Genomic DNA, 18,124 nt, shown 5'->3' on the forward strand with positions numbered 1-18,124 from the left:
ATCTCCTTGGTGGGAATCAGTTTACTTCACTCATTTTCAGTTGTGAAGTTGAGGCAGCATCTCAATTTGCTACTTTCAACTTGTTTCTCTTCCTATTTGATACCCGTTTAGTGGCATTGTTCTATTTATAATTTTCTAGACGATGGCTTTTGTCTTATTCTTTTCCTTTTAAAAGATTGTTTATTTTTTTTTCTTGTATGATTGAATATTTTTTTTTCTTTGGTAGTCTAATTTTTTATACAGTCAAACTATTAATCTGGGTAAACTTGCACTTGTTGTATGAATTATTCATTTAAGAGGTTACACATTTAATCCAATTGTGATTATCCATGGTGTCTCACAATTGTTAAAAATTTGTCCCTTAGGAGAATCTTTTATTCGTTTTAGTCCTGTCCACCTAAGGATAAAATTGTGGGAGTCAATAATTTATCTATTTAAAAAATTACACATTTAAGGTGACGGTGATTATCCACGGACACATTTATCAAATTTGTTAATTAGAAGAACATATTTGTATTTGTATTTTGATCAAATTTTGTCATCAAAGTATGGTATATGTAGACACATGTAAGTATCTAACTAGTTAAAAATATATCAAATTTAAAATTGATCTAAAGTTGAATAAATAAAATATAGTCACTTCATCTCTCTTTGATTCTAATATTTCAAATTAGTTTATATTACTAAGGAATAATGAAATATAACTTATATTTTATTTATAATTGAAAAAAATACAATTAAAATGATTTAAAATCATCACTTAAAAAAGATCGTGGACCAAAATTAAACTAAATATAAAATAAGTGGACTAAAATTGAAATTAAAAAATATCATGAATTAAAATTAAATTAACTATGAAATAAGTGAACCAAATTTGTAATTTCTAATATCAATAAAAAAAAAAAAAAACAGAGAATAAATTGAATAATATAGTAGTCGCTGTGGCTTCTCTCTTTACTTTGACATGGAGGAAGAATCTGGTGAGTTGCAACTTGCACGTACCTACACAAGTCACATGGGCTACGGGCTACGGAAGACGACCAAAAGGAATCGAATCCCCACGTGAAGGGTTTGGTGCACCGCGACACACCCAATCTTAGCCCAGCCAGTATGCTTTTCGTGGCGGCAGACATTTATGCTTGATGCTTGAAGAAGAGGGTGTGGATCCCGCGTGACAGATGTGTGACACGTGTCTAGATTCGAACAGCGGAATCAAGGGTCTCTCTCTGTCTGTCTGTTCACTGTTGTTGCCCTTTTTCCATTTCTCAGGTGGAAAAAAGGGAAAACCAAGTTCAAACCGAATGATCAGTTTTTAGAGAGGGAGAGAGGAGAGAGTGGTCAAGAAGTGTCAATTCAAGTCGGTTTCCACTTTTCTTTTTTTGTCAAAAATGAATTTTTAGCTTGTTTTTGACTTTCTTTTGTCAAAATTTTGGGGCACAGGTCGGTTTGAATTTCGGAATTTTTCGTGCTCTTTATTGCTTTTTTTGGCTCTGAAATTTTTTGGGATTCTTTTATTTATTATTCTTTTTTTTTTTCTTGAAACTCAGTTCATTGAGAGTTTTGGGGTCTCTTTGGAGAGAGGGATTGGCTTCAACTTTTAAATCTAAGCCCAGGTGAGCTTTTGTTATTCCCCATTTAAATCACTAATTTTTTTTTTTTAAATTCATTTTGTTGATATTAGTATCAAAATTCATTACTGTATATAAAGAGCTTTAATTTCTCAGGTTTCTGTAGTGGGGCTTTAATGGTTTCCTAATGTTATTAGGAATAGGAGTTTCATTGAAATGGGTACTCAATTATTGTCAAGAGCATTTGATATGTGTTAAGCAGTAACCCATAAAGCTGAAAATTCCCTCTTTTCTTGAAGTTGATTATTGCATTTGCATACCATTTGAAAAACTTCAAAACTATGATCTGGTTAACTACAGGATCATGTTCTTGTTGTAAGATTACCGTCAACGAGAAAATGGTTAGCTGTATAATTTATAGTTTGGGCAAGTAGCAGTTGGCATGCAGTGCTACATCTTTGGAATATGAATTATCAGATTACTTGGAAGCTTTGCATATAACTAGAATATTAGGAATTCAAGTTCTATGTTTTTTGTAAAAACTGTTTTTGTACAATTAAAGCATGCTGCTATTAGTATTCGTTTGGAAACTTTGGAAAATTTGGGGGTGGAAACTACCTTTCAAATAAGAAGGTGCATTTTATTGGTAGTTTGTTTGGATTTTTCTTTTTATCATTCAAATGATGCCATATGGTGATGTTAAGCAGGATATAGATCAATTTTAATTTGGAAGTAGATGATTAGGATAGCAGGTCAATGTTGGATTTTTAAGTTTATCTTGATTTTTGAAATTACAAAAAATTCTTTTACACTAATGTTTTAGGGCTTTTTGGTTAAAATATATTGGAATTGGATGTGTTGTTGATTTAGCAATTGGTTGATTGAGTTTCTGCCAGCTCCAAGCCATCAAAGTTTTTATAGATGAGCATGTAATCTTTTAAAACATATCTCATAATTTATGACAAAGAAACGAATTAGAGAAACTCAAAAAAGATGCTTAACTTTTCCTTTACCAGAAGCCAGGATGCAAAAGCACAGGCATAAGAAAAATGATGCTCTCTTTTTTTCTTTAAACAAATAGAAAAAAGAGCATCATTTGAATATAATATCTGGCATATAAACAATTGTGTTATTGCCTTTATTTGATGGATATGTTTTATGTTCAGAGTCACAAAACCTGCTTGCTGCTTTTATATAGATGATGAAGGTGATTGAAGAGTCTATTTGTTATTCTACTTATGGATCTGCCTACAGTTAGAAAGCCTGTATGAGATGAAGTTTGTGAACAATATCCAGGATGAATGAATTAGTTATTATAGGCTGTTATGGAGGACACTGAAAGGTAATAATTCTCAGGTTATCTGTTTCTCTCCTCCCTTCATTTTCCAATGTAATCAGGTTCCATAAATAATATCTTTTTTTTTTTTTTTTTTTTTTCTTCAGTGGTTTAGTGAGAAAGCCTTCTCAAATAGAGACATCTATGTTGGAAATTTTAAGGGAATTCTGCCACATGGTAAGGGTAAATACACATGGTCTGATGGAACAGTCTATGAGGGTGACTGGGAAGAAGGAAAAATGACAGGTAAAGGGCAGATAGTTTGGACATCAGGAGCACAATATGTGGGTGATTTCTCTGGTGGTTACCTTCATGGTTATGGCATCTTTACTGGATCTGATGGTACCTTTTACCGGGGTTCCTGGAGGATGAATATTCAGCATGGGACTGGAAAAAAGCATTATTGTAATTCAGATACTTATGAAGGATCATGGAAGGAAGGAGTACATGAAGGTAGTGGTAGGTATTCTTGGAGTAGTGGGAATACATATATTGGGTGTTGGAAAGCTGGGAAAATGTGTGGTAGAGGGGTCATGAAATGGGCCAATGGTGATCTTTTAAATGGTTTCTGGTTAAATGGGTTAAGAGATGGGTCTGGAATTTATAGGTTCTCAGATGGGGGATATTATTTTGGAACGTGGAGTCGGGGCCTAAAAGATGGAAAAGGAACATTCTATCCAGCTGGAACTAAACATCCGCCCTTAAAGAAGTGGTGCAGCTCTCTGGGATATGATGATGGAAAGAGTTTGCTGTCTGGATCATTGGTAAATTCAGAAGAAAGCAAGGCTAGACCAAGTGTTAAGCGCAGTTTTTCTGAGAAAATCTCCATTGGTGGAATTTTAAGAAATTCAAGTCGTATATCACACAAATCTATGTCATTAGATAAAAACTGGGCCCATTTGGATCCTGCTAGAGAATTTAGATGTTACGACTCTTTACGCACATTGTCCCATACCTCCGAGGAAAGTCATCATGAGACACAAGATAACAACAATTTTGTTTACGAGAGAGAATACATGCAAGGGGTGTTGATTAAAGAGAGAGTTAGGAATTATACAGAGATGTCAAAGAAAAGTAAACAACAGAATAAAATTTCAGTGAAGGAAGGAAAGAAGTCATGTATTGACATTTTTGGAGGCCATAGAAGCTATTATTTGATGCTTAATCTGCAACTTGGTATCAGGTAAATCGCTTGACCCACACCTTTGTAGTCTCAAACTATTAATACTTATGTGCACAAAAATGACCATTTAATCTTCAATATCCTCTTTAGTTTGCATTCTTAAAAAAAAAAAAAAAAAAAAAAAAAAAAATTCTCTTTTAGTTTGCATGTTCACATGTGTGTTTGATGTTTCTTATTCCATGTGTATTCACTGGCACAGAGCCCTCAATATTTTACCTGATGTTTGAAAATTGAAAATTGAAATTATTGACTTGGTGGAACATTGGATTGCATAAGCATTTGGCTGCCAGTAATGTGTTAACTTAATTTAATGATCCCCAGGTGGCTGGATTATGCCATATGTTATCCTCTTTGGTTATATGTTTTTGGAATTGCTAAGTTTTGGTCATGATGATGAAGGTACAGGCTAAATCTCTGGTTGGTCACCTTTAAAAAAATGGAAGTAGAAGGAAATGGATTTTCAGGAAGTCCATTTGTGCGATTTTTATTTTTCTGATTTTTATAAGTTAACAATTTAGACCTATATAACATAAACTGTCACTTTGAGCTATATTTTTTTTTTAACAATAAGAATAACTTTCAAGCAATATATATGATGATTAAATAAATTTGAACTCCCAGATGAAATCTCAGTTTAATTGGGCAGATCCATTCTCTGCCAAAGTATTATAATTTTGATAGGAATTTTTACACTTACTAAATATTCTGTTTGAAGTTCACAGGTACACTGTTGGGAAGATCACACCAGTTCCTGTACGTGAAGTTCGATCTTCTGATTTTTGGAGACCGAGCCAGAATAAGGATGTATTTTCCTAGAAAGGGATCTCAGTTTACACCTCCGCATTATTCAATTGATTTCTATTGGAAAGATTATTGCCCTATGGTCTTCAGGTAATAGTTGCCTTATGCACATTGCCTAACCTATGAAAGTGAGTGAGATAAAGCTTTCTGCATTTGGATTGTTTGGTTTCTAATGAGAGCATATTTGTCTGCATAGGTCTCAATGAATGGAAATCCTAAACTGTGGATTATTATCTTTCATCATAATAATAGATAAAGTCAATCCCCAGTTCCGGTTTTGGTTGATCTGTCAGACTTTGTTTTTTGTTTTGTTTATGGAAAAGAACTAATCTATGAAACCTCACTTATGAAATTTTTTGGTGATAAATGATAAGGGTAAATTGGTAAAATACACATATGTCAATTGCAACAGTTGTTGTCTCGACATTTCTCCCTCTACACATGTAACTACCTGCTGCGCTGCTACTAAATTTTTTTTTTTTTTTTTCTGTAGTGTCCTAACAACTATCAGCCACTTGATCACTATTAAAGTCATTTGAGTAAATTACATTGATTTCCAGGTACAGAGACTTCCCTCCATTTTTTGAAAATAACACTAACCTTTTCTGTCAGTGGATTTCTGCAGAGCTTTTAGTACTGATTATATATTAATGAGGTAAGCATGTGATACCTATCTACACCTAAAGATTCCCTGACCTGTGGAGTCACAAGTAGCCCTTAGGTCAATGCCCAACTGTAGTCTGTTAAAATATAAAGTAATTGTTGGGTGTTGACTGAAGCCTAAATAGCTTAAGTTTTGGGGATAGTGGTAAACTCACAGAATCAAATATTGTATCAAAGATAGGGGTCTTATTTTCAAATCTCTGCTTCATTGCACTGCCTCCCTATTTAAGTCAACTATATCACATGTTGTGCCCCACAATCAGGGGGAACTTGGGTTCACACATGAGGGAGAGTGTTAGAAAATAAACTATTATTGGCCCACGTCCTAATAAAGCTTTTGTTAACACTAAAAGATTGGCAGATAATGGCTCTTTCACAAGAAGGCATAATGGTTCTTTTTCCTTTGTGTTGTTCTGAGCCTCTGACCGTGAAATGTTTTTCCTTATGTGTCTGACTACGGGCTTTGGTGCTTTGAAGCATATAATAGTTCTCATTACCTAGTATCATCAAAATCATAAGCGTTCTCAACGTTCTCAATAGTTAATTTTCTCAATTTGATTCATTCTTATGTTTTTGTTTACTTGGTGTAATATGCAGTATATGCTTCTTCTTTATGTATTATATTTGTCTTTATCATATACACCTTGTAACCTCACAAGAATATGTTTCTGCTATATCCTATGCAAATAAGCATGTTTGAATCTCTTTCTGCCTAATTAAAGAGTTGCATTTCAGGAATTTAAGGGAGATGTTTAAATTAGATGCAGCAGAGTACATGATGTCCATTTGTGGTGATGATGGCTTAAGAGAGCTTTCTTCCCCAGGGAAAAGTGGCAGTTCCTTCTATCTTTCTCATGATGATAGATTTGTGATTAAGACTCTAAGGAAAACTGAACTCAAGGTTTGAACATTGCAAACCTCTATGCTAAATTATATAAAATGAGTTCTTTATACTCGAAGTTCCACGCACCCCAAACAGTTTACTTTTCGTATTGAATGAACTTAGCAGTTGGCTAACGATTATCAACATGCTCCATTTTTATTTTTTCTTAATAAAACCTTTTGTAGTCTGAATTTATTTTTTAAACGGTAAAAGTGGATTCTCAGTATATTTTTTCAACTTTATAGGGTTTACATTGTCTGTTCTCTAGCTCCCTTTCTTGACCTTTCGGATAGTTAAAAATCATAAAATATGATAAATTGATGTTTACACATGTCTGTACTCTGTAATGTATATGCATTTATATTTGTACGCTTGCTGGAGAACATATCCTTAAAAATTATTTTACTGTCGAACAGACACACCGAATGAAAATTTAGTCCTATTTCCATCCATTCAAAAGCATGCTGATCTTCCCAATCTGAGTACCTCTAGTAGAAAACAATAACAATGTGTTAATCGAAAATTAAACTCGGTATATGGGAAAATGTTGGAATTTTGGAAATGACAATCTCTAATTTCCTTCTTTGGTATCATCAAGAAGGAAATCTTGAAATTCAATGTTTAAAAAATGTGGAATTTAGAGGTTATAAATTAAATAGGTGTCATTTCCAAAATCCCAGTATAACGATATTTTAAGAAAAAAAAAAAAGTGATCCATCACCACTCCGCCACCCCACCACAACCACAAATACCACCATCTCGCTTCCCCTTCTGCCACAACCACCATCGCCGTCGTCGTCGTCACCACCATCTTGTCACTAGCTTCCCCATCGTTGTCACCCCCACCCCACCCAACTACCCCTGCCTTGCTTCAGTTGCTTGCCCCCTCCCCCACTGTAACTACCACCACACCCCCTCCATTGCTGGCATCACCACTTCAATTCTGCATCAACCACCGCCACCACCACCATTGTTGCAGCCACCGGAACTGGCCCCACTACTATGATTGCTCCCATAACGCTCACCTTTGCAATCACTGTTGCCGCAACCACCTCACCATCTTCCTTCCACTAGCCCTGCCTCTGTCCCAGCCTCTATCACCTCACTCCCACTACCACCCCAACCGTTGACACCACCACCTTGCCCCCTTCACCACCAACTCCACCTCCATCGTCAGTTTTGTCACCACCAACATCACTGTTAGCATTTCCACCACCACCTCTACCACTAACATTGCATTTAAATTCCATCATGCTTAATAAGTTGGCCAAACAAGATCTTTTACAAGTTCCAGGACTTTAAACTCCATTCTTTCAATTTCGCAATTTTGAAATTCGCTCGTACTTTCAAACTTCCTCATTCAAACGCACCATAAGAAGCAACCTGCAGAAAATTGGAAAAATCCGTAAGCAATCCTTTTCTTTTTACTTTTCTATAAAATTATTATATTATTTTTGTTTTTTCAGTTTACTAATAATTTATATCTTGTGAGATGTAAATTTATCCTTGAACTATAATACATCATGACTTGACCAACTCAAGTTGGTTAGAGAAGAGAGATCTTATTCTGCATATTAAAGTACCTTTGTGAACTTTTACTTGTTTATTTTGGGTAACGAGGAAAACCCTCATGATTCGCCCCTTATCGGGTCCAAGATCTTACGTAAATCTTGGATATGTAGGAGTTATATATGGGTGTTGCGCTGATGGGGGGGGGGGGGGGGGGGTTCTACCTAGGATGTTCGAGTTTACATCTCGCCCTATGCATACCTTTTACCACTGGGCCACCTGTGCTGGTTGAGAATTTGCACATTTTACTTGCCGAAAATCGTAGATTTGTTGGATCGGAAAACACATGCTAGGAGTTTTAACGACTAGTTTGAAAATATTCTTCTTTGTGGGGCTAAATTAGATTTTTGTTCTTTTAGGTCAGTTTTCAATGATTTGAAGGGATCGTCTCCAATGCATATTCATAGCTACGTTAGCAATTGTGTCCACTGAATCATAGGATCCACTAACTGTTTCTTTGATGCCTCAAATTGATGTGGATGAGATTGTAAAAGGAAAATCATGAAAGGAAGGTTTTCATTTACCATATGTCTGGTGGTCAAAGGGTGCTATTGATGTGGAATTGCTAGTTTCCTTTATGTTTTCAAGGGCTTTAACTCTATATAATAATTTCAGATAGGTCAGATTGGAGGGGTACTCCTTCGTAATCTTTGTAGGAAACAAATGGAGCTTTGCTGAAATGATCACATAATTGAACATGAATGGACTGGTTCTTGGCATGCTAGTTTTAATTGGACCTCTTGATTCCAGAATTTTTTGTCTGATTCTTGGCAAGCCAATGATTACATGTAGCTCAGGTCAAAGGGAACTGCAATCCCACCATTCCAGTCAGAAGGTTTTTGTTGGTTTTTTGTATCATCTTCTGTTTCTTTATCCCTTTAAAATTGAATGTGAAGATTGTAGCTGTGAAGATATTGAAATTGATGGGTTGGGAAATGCTGTGAAGATATTGAAATTGATGGGTTGGGAAATGCTAATACTTTTAAAAAAGAATGCATTTGTTGGAAGCTGCTGGGGAGAGATTGTGGGAAGTCAGGATGAATGCTTTTCCTGTGTTTTTAGATCGTTAGTTACACTATGTAATGATTGTATTTGTGAAGGCCATAGCCCATTGATTGAGGAGGTGAAAGAAAAATGAGTGGTCAAGTTAAGGCTTCTGCGACCTGAGTTATCGGTGTTGCATTTATTTGATATTTTAATATCATTATATCCCTTTTGCTTCTTACTTGAACAAAATGATCCATCAATTCCATATGTGTTTGTACACTGTCCAGTAGCTGTCCGTTTATGGCAGAATTCTTTTAGGGAGGCAGGGGTAAGCTGGGTGATTCCAGCAGATTGCTTTGCAATGCTAAGCGAAGGCTATAGTTCTGCGACAGTGCTGTGTTCTGGCTGTATTGTGGGCCATTTGGATGGAGAGGAATAGAATGATCTTTGAGGACTGCATAAGGGGTGGTGTGGAGGAACATTGGGAAAGAGATCTATTCTGGACTTCTTAGTGGGAGTGTATCAGTTGAATATAAGGATTTCTACTATTCTTTTAGATTGGAGAGTCGCTGTTTGTTAGCTATGATTTAGCCTAACTTTTCTTTGATTTGTGTGTCTTTTTGGTTGTAGTGTAGTTCTGCATGTAATTTTGGGGTTGCTGTTTGGATTTGGGGAGCCCAAATCCAAGTACTGTACATTTGTTTGGATTTAATTTAAAGAAGTGATTTGGATTTGACCCAAATCCATGAATTTCAGATACCATATGTAACTAGGTATTTGAAATCTCACAATCTCACTCTCTCTCCCTCACCTCCGGTGACCACCACCTCCGACGACCACTACCAGCCACCCCCTCCGTTGAATTTTTTGGCCACCCCTCCGGCGACTTTTCCGACGTCTTTTTCGGCTGCACCTTTTGCATCTTTTTTGGCCACCACTTACTCGAGCGACTTTTCCGTCCACCGACGATGACGACTTTTCTGGATGCATCTCCGGCAACCTTTCCGGTCACCCCCTCCAGCGACTTTTCTTGTCGCACCTTCGGTGACTTTTTCGGCCACCACCTTCGGAGACTTTTCTGTTCGCTTCTTCGTCCACTTCCAGTGACTTTTTTGGCTACCCCCTCTGATGACTTTTCTGACCACCACCTCGACGACCATCAACCAACTAAACTAAACCTATATTTATGTTTGCTTGTATATTTTAAATATTTATCACATATTGCTAAATATATAAAAATTAAAATCATATTTCTTATTTTTTTTTCTTAATCATATGTTTAAATTATTAAATTGTCAAAAAAAATTCTTACATTGAAATCCTCACCTTTAAATTTTGTATCCAAACAATAGAATTTCAAATCTAGGGATTTCTAATACATGGATTTCAAATGCATAGATTTAAAATCCAAAACCAAATCCAAATTCATGGTGGATGGAGGGGATCAAACGGTGGTGGTGGTCGGTGGCAAAGGTGATGGCCGGCAGGGAGAGGGAGAGTGGTCGTGAGATTTCAAATTCGTTGTAGGAGTGATTTCATATCCATGGATTTGGGCCTCTAAAATCCACCCTTGATTTGGATTTGATCCCTTCTCTAAATAGAAAGAAATTGGAAATTCATAGAAATCTATGTGTATTTAATTCAGAATTTTAGGTATATTCAATTAATTCAGAATTTTATAGATTCCATAGAAATATAGGTATATTAGAAAACTCTGATCGATTTTAAATGATTTCCTTAAGTGGTGGATTTTGTTGGATTTTGATGGATTTTGTTAAAAAAGCAAAAGCTATGAGAATTCCACCTTTCTCCCTTAAATTTTGATGGATTTTATGAAAATCAATAAGAATATCCATATATAGAATGCATAAAATCTGCAGAAATTTATAACTCCTTTAAAATTCATATGCCAATTCAAACGACTAAACAGATGGCTAGTATATATATATGCACCACCTTTTCCATAGCTTTTAATCACCTTGGGAGATCTCTCTTCTCCAACAATTCTTTCTCCATCTTTTACTTAGCTTGTGAGCAGAAAAAGAACACCATGAGCACTCAAACAGTGACCAAAATTCCGGTGGTAGATTTCTCCAAATCAGAGGACTTCTGGAAGCCAAGGACAAGTTCATGGCATTCAGCTCGCAGAGAAGTTTGTCATGCACTCGAAGAGTTTGGTTGTTTCATTGCAATCCTGTCCAACAAAGTCTCTTTGGAGCTTCACAACACTTTGTTTGGTACATTGAGAGAGATGTTTGATTTCCCCACAGAAATCAAAGCCCAACATACTTACCAAGACAAGCCTTTTGCCGGCTATTTTACTAAGAACCCTTCCTATGAAGCCATGTTCCTTGATAATGTTTCAAACCCTGGAGAACTTCAGAGATTCTCACATATTTTTTGGCCCAACGGAAACTATCAGTTTCGGTATACTTTTCAAAACATATGTTCTTGGATTGTTCATTTCAATTCTTGTCTAGCTAATTCTTGTTTTTTTTTTTTTTTTTTTTTTTTTTTTTTTTGTGCCTATAGTGACAGTGTTGATATGCATATGAAAGTGGTGGCAGAACTAAATGAAGTTGTGACGAGAATGGTATTCGAGAACTATGGTGTAGAGAAGTATCATGATGATCACATTCAATCGACTTTTTACGCTCTCAAATTATTAAAATACAAAGAACCCAAGAAAGGTGAAAGTGTGAGTCTAGTTAGTCATACAGACGAGCTTTTCCATCATTCTCTGTCAAAATCATGTCAATGGTTTGGAGGTAAATACAAAGGATGATCAATGGATATGTGTTGATCTCCCACCTTCATCTTTCGTATTTCTAGCAAGTGATGTATTCAGGTACATATGTTTATGCCATAATTTTTCATTTAATATAACTATATGTATATTTGTACTGCATTCACCACTATATATATCACATGTCTCACATACATACGTAATACAAGTGAGTTGCAACTTTGAAAATCCCACTTAATTATAATTAAGCCCACACTCCTCTTTTTATTTAATAGATGAAAAATCAATTTGCTAGTTTTTTTTTTTTTTTTTTTTGAGTTGGAGGGAAGGGGATCAAACTTGGGTGAATTGTGGGTAATTGTACGGCCCTTTCAACTAGCCTACCCAACAACTACATTAATTCTCTAGCTTGATGATGAAATTCACCATGTGAAACCAATTTAATTGATCGGCATCCCTTGTAGATCAGCTGAGGTGATTATTAATTTATAGTGTGAATTACGTATTATTTAACAAGCTAGGATAGTGTTATTGGCACTCCAAAAGGTCATCCTAGCTTGCACTTCAATATGTACAAATTTTATCTTATGTTTTTTTTAAAAATTGGACTGCATGCTGGATGACCTTTTTGTAGTGCCAATAACACTATCCTTTAACAATTATCAATTAGCTATTTGTCTACTTTATAGAAGAGTTTCCAAGTTCTAATCTCTCATTCTCATAAAACACAAATATTTTTAATTACTAAAAATTTTGAAAGAAATTTTTTGTCCCACCAGTGTTTATCCATCCTTCGATCTTCTTCTATTTTTTTCAACACCAAGCACTCCATGATTGTGATACTTTTTTTTCTTTCACATTTTTCTACCTGAGTAAGAGGTGATGAAAGCATTGGTATATATACCTCAAAAGGAGGTTGGTATTTATATATACGTACCTCAAAAGGAGGTTGGTATTTATATATACGTACCTCAAAAGGAGGTTGGTGATATTACATTTGGTGATATTTCTCTCAAAGTGAAGGCTTACTTTGTTTAAATTTTTTTTGTATTTGAGTGTTTATATGTTGATATTCATAATTGGTAACAATTTTTTTTTTAATTGAATGTATGAATCATGAAATTTCATCAATTAAAACATTCAAAATTAGAAGTAATAAATGCCTCAAATCATGGATCTTTAAATATTGCTCAAATTGGAGCAATGACATCTTTTGTAAATATCTACATATTTATGCCTAAGCTATTATCTGACGTGAAAAAAAAAAATTCACACACATTATTTACCTATTGGGCCTACTATAAAATAGGGTATTCAAAATGGTCTTATATCTAAAAAACCTTATATGTATATATATATATATATATATCATTGGGGGTGTATCTGTGACATTCTATTTTTGACACAAGTTTTCAATAAGGCACACTCCATATATGATTTCAACGATCCAAACCGTCTAATTTTTAGGTCTACATTAAAAGATCATTCTTACAAAAAATTAGGTAAATCATAAATCATTTACCTACAAAGATTAAGTGATCAACAAAATAAACAATTGAAATGTTGACCATTTAATCTTATATGGTAAATGATTTCTGATTTATCTAATTTTTTGCCAGGATGATCCATTAATGAAGACCTAAAAAATAGACGGTTCGGATCGTTGAAATTCTTTATGGAGTGGGCCCCATTGAAAATTTGTGTCAAAACTTGTTTCAAAAATATGATGTCATGGATCCTTCTCCTATATCATTAATTAATTAGTTTTTTGTTTTTTATTTATTTATTTGTAGTTCTATTGTCATTAATTCCAAGTTTTATTTGATTTTTCATACTAGGTTTGGAGCAATGATAGAATACGGTCTTGTATACATAGAGTCGTTGTGAAGGAAAATAAGGTTAGATACTCATTCGGGCTTTCTTCACTCAAAAAAGGGGTAACACACATACCGAAGGAGCTTGTGGACAAGGACAATCCCTTAAGATATAAGCCACTTGATCAGTCAGAATATATTAAAGCACAACTCATGGGCACTTCACCCCTTACCGTCAAGGCATATTGTGGCATTTGATATATTTTTTTAAAATCAATAAAGAAGTAGGATTTTTATATTAATTTCAGAATAATACAAACATGGCTGGAATAATATATTTTCTTTGTTTTTTTTTTTTTTCCAATTAATAAAAACGTCATGTATGCATGCTTTCGATCTTAAGTATTGTGTTGATGTCACATTGTACTTGGTTTCTTATTATATATACATTCCAATTGTAGTTGCATGGCCTTTTATATATTTGAGAGCTGATCACTCTCCTTTTATATATCCCCTCAAGTGAGAATTCTATAAGGATCTTACACATAATGTCAAAAAAGAATCTAGAAGATAGATTAACTGTTGTGGGACATACATGAACTACCGTCTGAAGAAAATGTTGATGATGCTGCAAAAACTGTGCTTGTTTTTCTTCCTCATCTTATCCAATTTTGCTCCGAGTCCTCAACTAAAATGTTGCTCCTCTAATCCTAATTGAAGTCCTCAAATCCTTCTTTTTGGCTCAGTTAAATCTGAGCCACACGAACGGCCATTAAAAGATTCCCGTATGTCACATAAAAGAAAAAGCACAGGTATTATGAGAATCTTTTCAAAAGTGGCCATTGGGGATGATTATAAAACTTGTAAATCAGACTTGTCTTTCCCACGCAGCATCCCATTTTCCTGATCAGCATTGTCTTAGTTTATGTACAATTTGAATTAATGGGTTCCAATGCCTTGACTTGAGAGATTAAGCCACATGCCGTATGTGTACCATTCCCAGCTCAATTGAGCATGAATCCAATACTGACATTAGTTAAAACATCAATACAAAGGCTTCCACATAATTTTTGTGAACACAGAGTTTATCCACAAGTGAACAAGTGCTTGTGGCTTCATGGGCTACCTTTAGTATCGGCCTCTCATTGAAAAGGGCTTCATTCCTCTTATTGTCGTACTATTGTATTAATCAATCAAAATGAGGAATTGACATCAAATTTCAGAGTGGTCATTTGGAAAATTGGAAACCACTGACTTTGTACTAATTATTTTCTTTGATCGATTTGCAGATGCTAGTTATTTGACAAACGGGTATTTGGATACTGTAATAGATGGGATACTAGGCATGAAGGGTATCCGATTGAGGGACCTCCCCATCTATGTATCCAACTAATGTAGCTTGTGGTCCTACAGTTATCTGTTGTAAAATGTGGTCTAACGATTAAGACATGCAGGATGTCAAATAATCGAATAAAGGACATGGATTTTTCGTTTCTTTTTACTATTGCAAACTGTACGTCCCTCATAAGGCAAAGCTATGCATGTTTATATAGTCCACTGGAACGAACTCACAACTCAATGGGATAATTTTCTTATAGCAACTAGAACTCGACTCGAAGAGTTGAGACACTACAAGAAATGTGAGCAAACCTCACCCTCATTCGATCACTACAAGAAAAATATATTTAGGCGACGAAACTTTGGGAGACGAACTAAAATTCGTCGCCCAAAGCAACTTTGGGCGACGAACTAGAAAATTTGTCGCCTAACCCCTCAAGGTTTGGGCAACGAATATTTTCGTCGCCCAAGATAACTTTGGGCGATGACAATATTTCGTCGCCTCAAATCACGCGCCAAAACGGTCGTTGATCCATACATTGGGCGACGAATACGTAAGTTCCTCGCCCAAAGTGACTTTAGGCGATGAACAGAAAAATTCCTCGCCTAAAATGACTTTGAGCGACGAAATAGCGACAAAATATTTCGTGGTTCTTATAATAATAATCGAACGGGTAGATGAACTCCAATTGGACTGATTTTTTACATGGATGATCTTTGAGTATGAACATAGATGATGAACGGCTCTGATCGTTGTAATCACGTTGTGGTCTTCACAATTATTGAAATGATAAGATTTCAATGAAATAGTTAATGAAATTTTATTCTTCAAATATATAAACCGTTCATTTATATATATAATCTCATATATTGATCGTGTTTTCAACGATCCGAACCGTTCATTTATTAGTTTCCCACTCAATGCAAAAAATTAACTCAATCAAAGTTTTAGAAGTTAAGTATCGGAGATCGAACTTATGAACGATCATGATTTTAATAATGATAATCGAAAGGCTAGATGAATTCCAATTTGACCGATTTTTTGTAGGGATAATCTTTTAGTGAGGGACTAATAAATGAACGGTTCGGATCGTTAAAATTAATAAATTGATTATATAAAATGAACAACATAATTGATTATGTAAAATTAACAACATATTTAGTTATTTAAAATTAATTATTCGGACAGCTTTTAGGCGACGAAGTGGGAAAGTCGTCGCCCTAGACTCTTTTGGGCGACGGAATTCTTCTTCGTCGCCCAAAATCTGAAAAATTTGGCGGAGTTAAGCCCGCCATATATTTTAATGTTTGGGCGACGAACTTTAAGTTCGTCACCCAAGGTGTTTTTAGGCGACGAGATTATTTGTGCGTCGCCCAAGAACGTTTTGGGCGACGAAAATCCTTCGCCGCCTAAGGGTCTCGAGATTTTTAAACTGGTTTCTTTTCTTCTTCTTTTCTATTTTTTTTTCCTTTATGTTTTCTCTCATCTCTCTGATTTCCTCGCCCAGCCCCAGCCCCAGCCCCGCCCATCCCAGCCAACAAAAACCCCCATCCCCGCCGATCCCCACCCAGCCCCAGCCCTAGCCCCGCCCATCCCAGCCCACAGAAACCCCCATCCCCGCCGATCCCCGCCCAGCCCCAACCCCAGCCCCGCCCATCCCAACCCATAGAAACCCCTATCCCCGCCGATCCCCGCCCAGCCCCAGCCCCGCCGTCGCTTCGCCGCTGCATCTCTCGCTTCCCCTCGTCTCCAATCGCCCAAAACTCTCTCTCCCGATCTCTCATCCTATTTCTCTCTCCCTGAAACCCATCCATAACCCCACCCCTTCCTCTTTTTCTCTCCCTGGAAACCATCCCCACCCCCTCCTCTTTCTCTCTCCCCGAAACCCATCCCCACCCCCATCAAACCCTCCCCGGCTTCCTCTTTCTCTTTCCTTCCCCTCTCCCTGCCGCCTCCCTCGATTCTCATTCCTATCCCCACTAGCAACCCCCACCCCGACCAGCAACCCCACCGGAACCCAGCTGCAGCAAACCCACCCGATTTTGGGTTTTTGGTGGGTTTTATTTTTTATTTTTTTTATTTGGGTGTTTTTTGTTTTTTGTTTTCTGTCTTTTCTGCTCATTAGCTTTAGCTTTTTTTCAAAGGGATCAAGTGCAGGTGGCCAGGGGAATAGTAATACCCAGGGAACTTTTTCAGGTCAGACTTAAGACTCAATCGCTCCTTTACTGTTATTTGGCTGGTGTTTTAAATTTTTTGTTCTTAAATTTGTTTATTAGTGTTGAATAAATTAGTTTAATCCTGATCATTGTTCTTAGGGAAATTAGTTTGCTGATATTTTCTTATGCTAGATAACAAATTAGTTTTCATATAAAATTAGTTAGTTTTATATGTTTTTTAATTATAAAATTTATTAGGTAGTTTGTATGTAGATTAGTTAGTTTGTTAGTTTTTAAATATAAACTTTAGTTTAATTACAAAATGTAGATTAATTAGTTTGAGAAATATAATTTATTTATAAGGTGGAAGGCGATGGAGTCAGCTCTCGATGATGTAGTTCAGCCATCCTCGAGTACTGGGAGCCCCTCTATGCCACGGAGGGCCCGTCGATCTCACCGCTCTAGTCAGGTCACCGCCGCTTCCGCTTCATCTACTGCGACGTCATCCACTGCGACGAGGGGACCATGTAGTGGGTTGAAGTCCTCTCTGATCGTGCGCAGTACTGGGGGATTCCAGTCATGTGTGTGCAAAACTGCCGACGATCATTAGATCCTAACGTTCTAGCTGGTGTTTTAAATTTTTCAGGTCAGACTTAAGACTCAATCGCTCCTTTAATGTTATTTGGCTGGTGTTTTAAATTTTTTGTTCTTAAATTTGTTTATTAGTGTTGAATAAATTAGTTTAATCCTGATCATTGTTCTTAGGGAAATTAGTTTGCTGATATTTTCTTATGCTAGATAACAAATTAGTTTTCATATAAAATTAGTTAGTTTTATATGTTTTTTAATTATAAAATTTATTAGGTAGTTTGTATGTAGATTAGTTAGTTTGTTAGTTTTTAAATATAAACTTTAGTTTAATTACAAAATGTAGATTAATTAGTTTGAGAAATATAATTTATTTATAAGGTGGAAGGCGATGGAGTCAGCTCTCGATGATGTAGTTCAGCCATCCTCGAGTACTGGGAGCCCCTCTATGCCACGGAGGGCCCGTCGATCTCACCGCTCTAGTCAGGTCA

The 18,124-nt window shown here is 36.0% G+C and overlaps 2 pseudogenes; both read left to right on the forward strand.

The window, feature by feature from the left end:
* The first annotated feature begins 1,046 nt into the window (after positions 1–1,046).
* Positions 1,047–6,640, forward strand: LOC147279967 (phosphatidylinositol 4-phosphate 5-kinase 8-like; annotated as a pseudogene).
* Positions 6,641–11,031: 4,391 nt separating this feature from the next.
* LOC147279968 (putative 2-oxoglutarate-dependent dioxygenase AOP1) lies at positions 11,032–13,808 on the forward strand (annotated as a pseudogene).
* Positions 13,809–18,124: the final 4,316 nt, after the last annotated feature.

Source organism: Dryas octopetala, chromosome 7 (assembly GCF_963921425.1).
Source record: "Dryas octopetala chromosome 7, drDryOcto1.1, whole genome shotgun sequence".
NCBI classification, from domain to species: Eukaryota; Viridiplantae; Streptophyta; class Magnoliopsida; order Rosales; family Rosaceae; genus Dryas; species Dryas octopetala.